Source organism: Aplysia californica, unplaced genomic scaffold, assembly GCF_000002075.1.
Source record: "Aplysia californica isolate F4 #8 unplaced genomic scaffold, AplCal3.0 scaffold00319, whole genome shotgun sequence".
NCBI lineage: Eukaryota > Metazoa > Mollusca > Gastropoda > Aplysiida > Aplysiidae > Aplysia > Aplysia californica.
In genome coordinates, this window is record NW_004797589.1 from 854,366 (window position 1) to 864,871 (window position 10,506).

Genomic DNA, 10,506 nt, shown 5'->3' on the forward strand with positions numbered 1-10,506 from the left:
CTACTGCTTTTTCTTTCCTAATCCTTACTATTGTCATTTTTCCTCTACTCCTTTTGTATGTTTGTCACTCTCTTGTGACCTGCTATTTCCGGGGTGCCTAATGATAGTCAAAGCAGACCTTGTGCTGTTGAAGCTAGAGAGGTGAGCAGAATAAATCTGATTCACTGTAAAGACTTCTCTGTTGACACCCACCCCTTGGCGCTCATATGACCTTATGCAGTTGCGAGCGCCGTAAAACCCTCTACTATAAAAATAAAAGAGACAGAACAGAACAAATAATTTATGGGTTTTCTGCCCTCATTCACACAATTTAGATGATTGAGGAGGCTGACTTGGACTCTGCCTTGACGGTCAATCCAGGTTGAAGGGGCTTAGACTTGGAGGGATGCAGACGTGCAGTATCCCGACAGAAAGGCCGAGATATGATAAGAATTCTCCCCACAAAAGAACCAAAACTTGAGTCCTCTGCATATGTCGTCAAAGTACCCAACCCCTACGCCACAGATGCCTGTCAAAATTGAACTGAATTAGTGTTAGTAAGAGTTTTACAGCACTTGTGACACAATAAGGTCATATAAGTGCCGAAGATTAGAGTTGTTACAAAGGAGTAATAAACACCAAAAAAAAAGGAGAGATAAGGACGATAGATGTTTGATAGGAAAGAAGAAACGAACCACACCAGAGCACCACCCACCCACCCACCGATAATGATCATTCAATGCAGGAAAAAAGAAAGAACGACATAGATACAACAGTGAAAGAAAAGTTTGTACCAACCAGAGGCACCAACCCCAACCGCTGCGACAAAGAACAAACGAAGAGGAAAAAATCAAAATAAAAATAAACGAAGGTCAAGCTTTTCCGCATCATGTAACATCCATGAAATTCATGTTTATTTTTTTTAATAGAAAGTGTACATGATATTTCAGCAAAAATGAATAGCACACAAAATACATCTACCGATGGCCTAATTAAACTGGGCCATTTTATGTTAATAATGGTCAAATATACAAAGTTTTCTTAAATTCGTCTACAGTGTTGTTAGTTCAGAATTCAAGCTTCAGATCAGTTCAATGTTTCCACTTGTTGCACATTAGAAAAAAAGGGCCATTGTTTTTTGTATTCAGCAGGAAATCTGTAGTCATTCAGCTGTTCAGTAAGCTCAAAATGTTAAAAAATGTGAGGCAGCGTGGTGGAATCAGGCTCTCGTCAAAATAATCAAAGTGAAGAAACTTGCATTTTTCCGCAGGTTTGTGAATTTTTATAAAATTTTGTTTTTTGGTTCGACACCTTTCATGCCCATTAAAGAACTCATTTCTGAGTGGATTTTTCTGAAAAACGTCAATTAAAGGCACAAAAATTGTAAATTTTCAGTTACCACGGACTCTTAAGCTAAGGAAATAACTAATCTTTGGCGGCCATTTTCTCACTAATTTTACCTCTGAAAACAGGTGACCCCTACCTCCTTCTTTCCCAAATATCTCGACTTGAATTCAAGATAAATGGATATTTTTTTCACCCAAATAAAGACAAGTGAATAAGATTTAAGATGATAGCAATAACTCTACATGCCCAAAAATTGACGAGAGCCTGATTCCACCACGCTGCCTCACAAATATTTTTTTCGTGAGTTTCTGAATTTTTGGTATCTGTTGCATGTGCTCAGTAAATATCTTGTTAAAATAGCAAAAAGTTTTAATGATGGAAATAGCCCCGAAAAAACACACGAGACACAGTCAACTCTGCTAGTGTCGATCTTCGGTTGAGTTGATCTCAGGTTGATTTAGGTGAAACAGATTCCCGTTGAACTAAGGCAAACAAGAACACTTGATAACTTCAGAAGACATCTTGAGCCTTTCCTGTTCCCACAGGCCTATCCTTCATAACCTTTTACTAAGCATTATTCTTATAGTTGTTCTGTGCCTACGTCTGAATGAAAATAGTCAGCGCACGCGCGCACGTGTGTATGTATGTGTGTGTGTGTGAGTGCATAAATATATAATATATTGCAAGAAAAGAAAGGAAGTAGTAAGAAAGGTTTTGAATATGTGTATTCCAATGTAAAGTGCATTGAGCTACTTTTTTGGAAATGCGCTATATAAATGTTATATATTATTATTATCTTTTTCTCAGGTCCCAGCACCTCTTCTTCGTATACCTCTTCTTCTTTACAGTTCCCTAGGGTTATAACTTGAACTTCAGACGAGTAGTATCTTTTTTTTTCATTACCCCGAGGACATCAAAATCAACCCATCCGCAGTCCACAGTATTCGTAGTTAATCTTTTTTAAATAAAATTTTTTTTCTTCTCTCTCCTGAAAAACTTTGCTGTCCGGGCTTAGAACAACTGAACAGCTTGCTGACGATATATGTAAAATATACAAACACATACTTTTACAAATCAAATCTTAACAGTGGGTGATTGGCGGGTGCTCTGGTGTGGTTTGCTCCTTCTTTCATATCAAACATCTGCCAGCCTGATCTCTCCTTCTTTTTATGTGTATGTTACTCTCTTGTAACACATCTATTCTTCGGCAATTATATGACCTTATTGTGTTGAAAGTGCCGTAAAACTCTTCCGAAAACTAAACTACAGTATAACACGGATTAGTTGAACACGCATCCCTCGAAATGTGCCAGCGACCCTTATTTTTCTTCTTCTTCTTTTATCTTTGTAAGATATCCCTTGAACTATGGATCCCTCGAACTACTGAGCCCAGTCCAGACGAATTTGAGCTATCTGTGTTATATATATATGTTTATATGGATTTCCAGCCACCCTCGAGTGCAGTAGCTGAGGGCATTTATCTACAAACCAGCCTACAACTGTCTGAAGGATCTGAACAGTCATCACCACTGGGAAACACAAGACCATTTATTTATTTAAAGTCTTCGTTCGTATGCAGCCATGAGACCCAAACTAGAATGCAGATGCATGCATGTACACGACAGTTTAAAAAAAATATTGCCCAAAAATTATCATTGTACATGATACAAATGCATGAAGAAACGGGGTTAAGTTTCTGCAGCCTTAGCAAAGGCTGAACACACAATAATAAACTGTACACTGTTCGTATGCTCCAAAATAATAAAATCCCCCCCCCCCCCATTAAAAATATAAAAAAAATAACATACATTTCCTTTCTCATATCAGAGATTACAGGATGGGATAACCAGTATAAATATGTGCCACGACGTGGTGGAATCAGGCTCTCGTCAATTTTTGGGCATGTAGAGTTATTGGTATGATCTTAAAGCTTTTTCACTTGCCTTTATTTGGATGAAAAAATAGCCATTTATCTTGAATACAAGTCGAGATATTTGCAAAAGAAGGAGGTGGGGATCACCTGTTTTCAAGGGTAAAATATGTGAGAAAATGGCAACCAAAGATTAGTCATTTCCTTAGCTTAAAAGTCCCGTGGTAACTGAAAATTTACATTTTTTGTGCCTTTAATCAACGTTTTTCAGAAAAATCCACACAGAAATGATAATGAGTTCTTTAATGGGCATGAAAGGTGTTGAGACAAAAAACAAAAATTTGAAAAAAATTCAAAAACCTGCAGAAAAATGCAAGTTTCTTCACTTTGATTATTTTGACGAGAGCCTGATTCCACCACGCTGCCTCACATATGTTCCCCTCCACATACATTTAATTACAAGGAAATATTATTACCGTTGCGTAGTTCTATGAAGTGAGTTGACATATTCTTTTTTTCGACAAAAACTTAAAAATAAATAATATCTACATGTCATGTACATGATTGGTTTAAATACGAGCGGTGTCCCCAAACTGAGCTGTGGAAATTTCTGGATCAGTCAAACCCCATAAAAGCAAAAGGAAAATGTTTCTTTTAAGGTGAAAAAAGTGTGGCTCTTCAAGATAATATGCGGATTTCAAAGACCCTTTTTCAACCATACATCAGACTATTTTGTTGGACATAAGTTTTTAGTTTTTAGTTTAGTAGGGGGTTTTCGGCGCTCGCAACTGCATAAGGTCACATGAGCGCCAGAAGATTAGAGGTGTTACAAGGGAGTAACAAACATAAAAAAGAAGAAGGGGAGATAAGGACGATAGAAGTTTAAAACGCTTTCTTTCTAAACTTTACATAAAATTAAGCCTGGGTTTATGCTCGGGAGCACGTCTGTCTTGGCGATTATATACTCACAATGCAAACTTTTTGTTTTGGGCTCTTTTGTTTTCCTCTTTCCAAAATCCAAACAATATTGCAAGACATAAGCAAAGAGGAAACCAGAAATAAATAGAAACACCGAGTACCATCACTTATTCCTAACTATTCCTAACAACATGCTATTGTGGATGAGATTTACACTATCCACGAACAGGGAAAAGTTCAAGTCAATTGAGAGGCATCGTGGTGAAATCAGGTGCTCGTCAAAATAATGAAATTAAAGAAACTGGCATTTTCTTGCCCGACGGGCTATTTTTTCGATTTTTTTTTTTTGGAAAGGGGGGGGGGGGGGGGGGGGCAAAATTTTTGCAATTTAAAAAAACACACTCAAACTTTGGTGGCCATTTTCCTCCCTGCCTATCAGACAACCCCTCCTCCTATGTCTTTCAAATGCTAAAACAGCATCTGGACATGGATGGCTGGTGCCTCTATAAATAAATCATTGATGGTCAGGTCAGGTCTTTCAACTGCATATATCTCAACTTCTATTCAAGACGGATAGGTAATTTTTAAAACTACAAACAAGACAAATGAACAAGCTTTAAGATGACACCAATAACCCCATATGCCCCCAAAATGACGAGCGCCTGACTCCACAGAGCGGTAACACATTTGTGAAGAATTTACGTCCCATAAATCAAAACGTACAACCTCGTCAAATCCTGGCCAGAGATAGAGGGGGACACAAAGTCAAGACCAACGCATCATGATAAAAGTTCCCCTAAATTACACCACAGGCATGGTATACAATCACATCTTTTCATACTCATATCCACATCCATAGATACGCTTACTTTGAACTTTTTTAAGTCACAAAGGCCAGTCAAAACCAAGTTATTTACAAACACATATAAAAACCTATCATGCTTAAAAACACATACATACAAACAGATCTAAGTTTACACGTGTGTATATATATATATAATTTGACATCAATCATTTAAGTACGTTTCACATTTATTTATAACATCTATAAGTTGTAAGGTCAACACCACTTAAAGCACTTTCCTTTGTTAAAACAGGGTTATAATGTGAATATAATATGTGAGGCAGCGTGGTGGAATCAGGTTCTCGTCAATTTTTGGGCATGTAGAGTTATTGGTATCACCTTATAGCTTGTTTACTTGTCTTTATTTGGATGAAAAAAATATCCATTTATCTTGAATACAAGCCGAGATAGTTGCAAATAAACGAGGTGGGGGTCACCTGTTTTGAGAGGTAAAATTAGTGAGAAAATGGACGTCAAAGATTAGTTATTTCTTTAGATTAAGAGTCGATGGTAACTGAAAATTTACATTTTTTGAGCCCTTAATCAACGTTTTTCCGAAAAATTTACACAGAAATGAGTTCTTAAATGAGCATGAAAGGTGTTGAGCCAAAAAACAAAAATTTGATTAAAATTTACACTCCTGCGGAAAAATGAAAGTTTCTTCACTTTGATTATTTTGACGAGAGCCTGATTCCACCACGCTGCCTCACATATACACATGGGAAGATCAGTAGGACAAATGGGCTAAATTGCACAAAGTCACAAAAACGAAAACATGAAATGTCTAAAGAAACAAAAACAGTCTCCCTCTTTTACAAAATTAAGAACGGTGAAGACAACTTTGTTTGTTTGTTTGAGTAAAGAGAAGCACATTAACACAATAATGGTAATTTAGTGCTGGACAGACCAAAAACCCCAGAGGGAAAGTGAAGAAGTAAGACCTACCAGTGGCGCCCTCCAACCATCTAAGGGACACAATCTAGACAGTCTAGGAGGCGGGCTTCCACCCTCCACAAACCTCACCGAGAGGGAAACAATCTAGACAGTTTAGGAGGCGGGCTTCCATCCTGCCTGTCAGGGCCACAAACCTCACAGAGAGGGATACAACGTTCCAGAAGAAAAGCCGAGATACCTGTTACTCTATAAAAATTCTCCCCATACATACGGGAATCGAACTTAGGTCTTACAGTGTGCTATGGCAAAGTGCCTAAACGATACACGACAAATGCTGCCCGCTACTGATAACTTGCGCGCTCATATGACCTTATGCAGTTGCGAGCGCCGTAGAAACTCTAACTAAAAAAAAACCCCCAAAAAACCCTGATCACTTGACACATCTTTGTCAATGTTCTATGACCTTACGGTGACACAGACAAGCAAACAAAAAAAGTTTCTCTTGATTTTCAAAATTCGAGAATCAAGGCCACACCCTGACTACACTTTTTTTGTTTACCACTACAGTCTAGTTGTTTTTTTTCATTCTAGTAAGAATTTTACATTTGCAACGCAAATGGATCATGTAAGTGTGGAAGACTAGGGGGTGTAACATATAGGGGTGTTACTATGTTACACCCGTAGAAGAACATTTATATTTGTGGTTAGTTTATTTTAATAAGAGATTTACGGTACTTGCAACACAGTTAGGTCTTGTGAATGCTCAAGTTTAGAAATGTAACAATAAAGAAAAAGAAGGAAAGATAAGACACGGATGACAGATGTTTTATGGATAAGGAGCAAACCACAACAGAACCCCTGCCAACCACCTGCTTTGCCTTATCACTGAGTAAGTACATAAAATGTAACATCTCCATAAACAAAGTAATGGCATTAACATGGCACAAATACCAGAAAAACTGTTAAAATGTTTTTGTCTTCAGTCCACTATATTTCCTTACTTAAGTGAAGCGTTGTAAATGATGAAAAAAAAAAAATTGACAAAAAACTCAAAATGTAGAACACGATATAAATTTAACAAAGATAGGCTACATTGACCATATAAAGCTAAATTGCATTTAAGGGGACATTGCACATATATATGCAGATTAAAAAACAAACTGAACACACAAGGACGGTTGTAAAGGCATTTGCATTGATAAGTTATGGGTCTTCTGCAAGAGACAGAGAGAGAGAGATATATCTCCCACACATGAAGATTATCTTTATTAAAACCCAAAAATTTTTCATCAAAATCAAAACACACAGACCTAGTACTTTTAATCACACTTATGCATCTTATTATTTTTTTCTCAGAGCTCTTTAAGTACATTAAATTCTTTCCGTAGCTCAATCGTGAATCGTCTTTCATGGTCAACGCAAAGGTTACCCACTGACAATGGCACTGTAAATCCTCCTTAGTGTGCAGTACATGATGTCTCTCACAAACAAACACATTTTGGATTAAAATATGAAATGATGGCCTTTCGCGTCTCGACAGACGATCTTGAAGAATGCACAATGATACAGCTTTGTGTGGGCGGCAGACATAGAGGGAATAGATTGCCCAAGTACAACATGTACTTGACTCCCTTGATAATATATGGTCGCTTTTAAGGACAAGTGGGCTAACCCAGAATTGGGGGGTTTCCAGAAATCTTGACCTACACCAAAAGTGGGCATTGCCCTACCTACGGGAGAAGTTTGGTTTCATTGGTGTGTATATTTGTTTGGTTATAGGGAAAACTCAACTTGACTTTCAAAGAAACTGGGCAAAAACTTTACCTTCGATTTTCTCATAACAGAATTTGTCGGGATAGCCCCCTTGTGCTTAAAAGCGGCCATATGCTCCAAAGGAGAGACATCGTTAGTATGCTTGGAATCAAACGCGTAAGGGTGTGTCAGAAAAAAAAAGACAAGTGAAATAAAATTTTAAAAAAAAACCCCAACAAAAAAAGCAATATAAAATAAGCTGAGACAAAAAATCTATTTGATTGTACAACGATCTCAGATCATCACAACCGCTTGCAAAGTTCTACGCTGTTGTACTTTGAAAGCGATAAAACAACAATGCCATTTTACGAGAAATGAGACAGACAGATCTCTACACCTGGATACACATTTACAAATAGAAAAAAATCGTCATGTGTACTCCAATCATTATCACGACAGAAAATAATAACTGGAACATTCTTTTCTCCGACATTTCTTGGGGTCTTCTATGAGAGAAACAGTAGACCAGGCTAAGACGTATTAAAATCAAACGTAAAAAAGCAACAAAAAAAAAGCATACCCGTCTATCACGACTCTCATCCTTCTCCATCCATTTTGAAAACCTTTTTATCTTCTTAGTAGGATGAAAATGCAAGAGAAGTTGGCACATTTTTACAATATATACGAATCAGATTTTAGTCTAACAAACTCACTGCCACACACACACACATGCAAACTTTCTGCAGAGATATCACTGGTATTTTGTGAAAAGAACTTAAAAATTTGCAAAGTTGTCCTTGCAAAAGAAAAAGACAAAATACAGACACTTGGATTTCACTGATATAACAGACCCCCCCCCCCCTCCTCCTGAAAAACAGTACCCTTGCTTTACTGTTTCCTTTACTTTCCCCTGAGAGCCTGGATCCCGCAACGCACTTTCATACAAGCTCCCCCTTCCGTCAACTTTTAGATTTACAGAACGACATACAGGTAACGGTGGCACATGCTGGGATCCACAAGGCGTAACTCTCAACAAAGCATTGATGTGTTTTAGTTTTAGTAAGAGTCTTTTACACCATTTGCAACACAATTAGGTCATATAAGTGCTGAAGATTAGAGGTGTAGCGAGAGCACAATATACACACACAAAAAAAGAGGAGAAATAAGGACGATAGATGTTTGATAGGATAGAAGGAGCAAACCACACTAGAGCACCTGCCAATCACCCACAGATCAATGTGTGATGAATATGACAAGACATTTATGGCATACTTCTAAGTATGGGGGATAAAAAGGTAAAATACTTGCAAAGACACATGGCTCATACCAAACTACATTTAGTTGTGCTTTTAGGGGTCAGGCTACCGGACTCGTTATCGAGAGGATGCGGGCTTGAGGGTTCGATCCGCGGGTCCGACGTTGTGTCCTTGGGAAAGGCACTTTACACCAATTTTCCTCACTTCACCCATGTGGGAATGGGTACCTGGCCATAGACAGCGAAAGATCTTGTCAGTATGTTAGTGTTTTAGCACCCATAAAAGGCAGCTTCCACTATTATTATACCACCCAGGAAGTTGAGTTTATTTCTGAATGCTCTCAAGTCTGCTGGGGTAACAGTATAGATTTCAAAGCGCATAGAGCTTGCGGTTGAGAGGGGATTTGCGCTATACAAATGCTATTTATTATTGCTTTTAATAACATCTTTCTATGTTATCAAGCATCCATAAACCGCAATTCCACAAACCAAAGATGAACATATTGGAACCTACTTCTTATAAAATCATACATGTAGTTTTAAAATTTAAAAAAAAGGTATTCCAAGTAAAATCATGAGCAGAGGGCCTTGGGACTGACTGAAGTTTCATGAAAGCTCTCCCTGGTTGTTCAACGCGCAGTGAGTGAGGGCAACCAAAGACAGGAGTCAGCTTCTCATCTTACTGGAATCGAACCCAAGTCTTTTGCATGGCCCTGCAACGCACCTAATCACTACACCACAAACTTTCACAAATGAGTTCAACAAAAGTACATTATTATAATATCATATTGTCTAAAAACAACGAGAAGAGTATCACAAAGAGTGCGGGGCAGAAAGATGGAGCACAGAAAAAAATACAGAGAAATACGAACAAAAGGAAAGAAAATAGAATTTAAAGACTTGTTACCAAGGGCCATACAGGCCGAAGTACAACAAAAGACCCTTAACGCCTTGCCCCCACGGGACGACGATCGGCGCTGGTGTGATTACGGAGAAATACGAACAAAAGGAAAGAAAATAGAATTTAAAGACTTATTACCAAGGACCATACAGGCCGAAGTACAACAAGAGACCCTTAACACTTTGCCCCCACGGGATGCCGATCGGCGCTGGTGTGATATAGCGTGTACCGCACCTGTATCCTGGTCCGTGGGGGTAAGTGCTGCGTGTGCTCTGCGCGCTGCATGGGTGGATAGTGTTAAAAATAAAATGTTCCACAACATAAGTCTGGGGCAGCGTGGTGGAATCAGGCGCTCGTCAGTTTTGGGCCATGTAGAGCTACTGGTATCTTCATCTTAAAGCTTGTTCACCTGTCTTTATTTGGATGAAACAAATATCCATTTATCTTGAATACAAGTCGAGATATTTGCGAATGAAGGAGGTGGGGGTCACCTGTTTTCAGAGGTAAAATAAGTGAGAAAATGGCCGCCAAATATTAGTTATTTCCTTAGCTCAAGAGTCCGTGGTAACTGAAGATTTGCATTTTTTATGCCTTTAATCACTTTTTAAAAAAATCCACACAGAAATGAGTTCTTTACTGGGCATGAAAGGTGTTAGCCAAAAAACAAAAATTTGATAAAACTTCACAAAGCTGCGGAAAAATGCAAGTTTCTTCACTTTGATTATTTTGATGAGAATGAGAGCCTG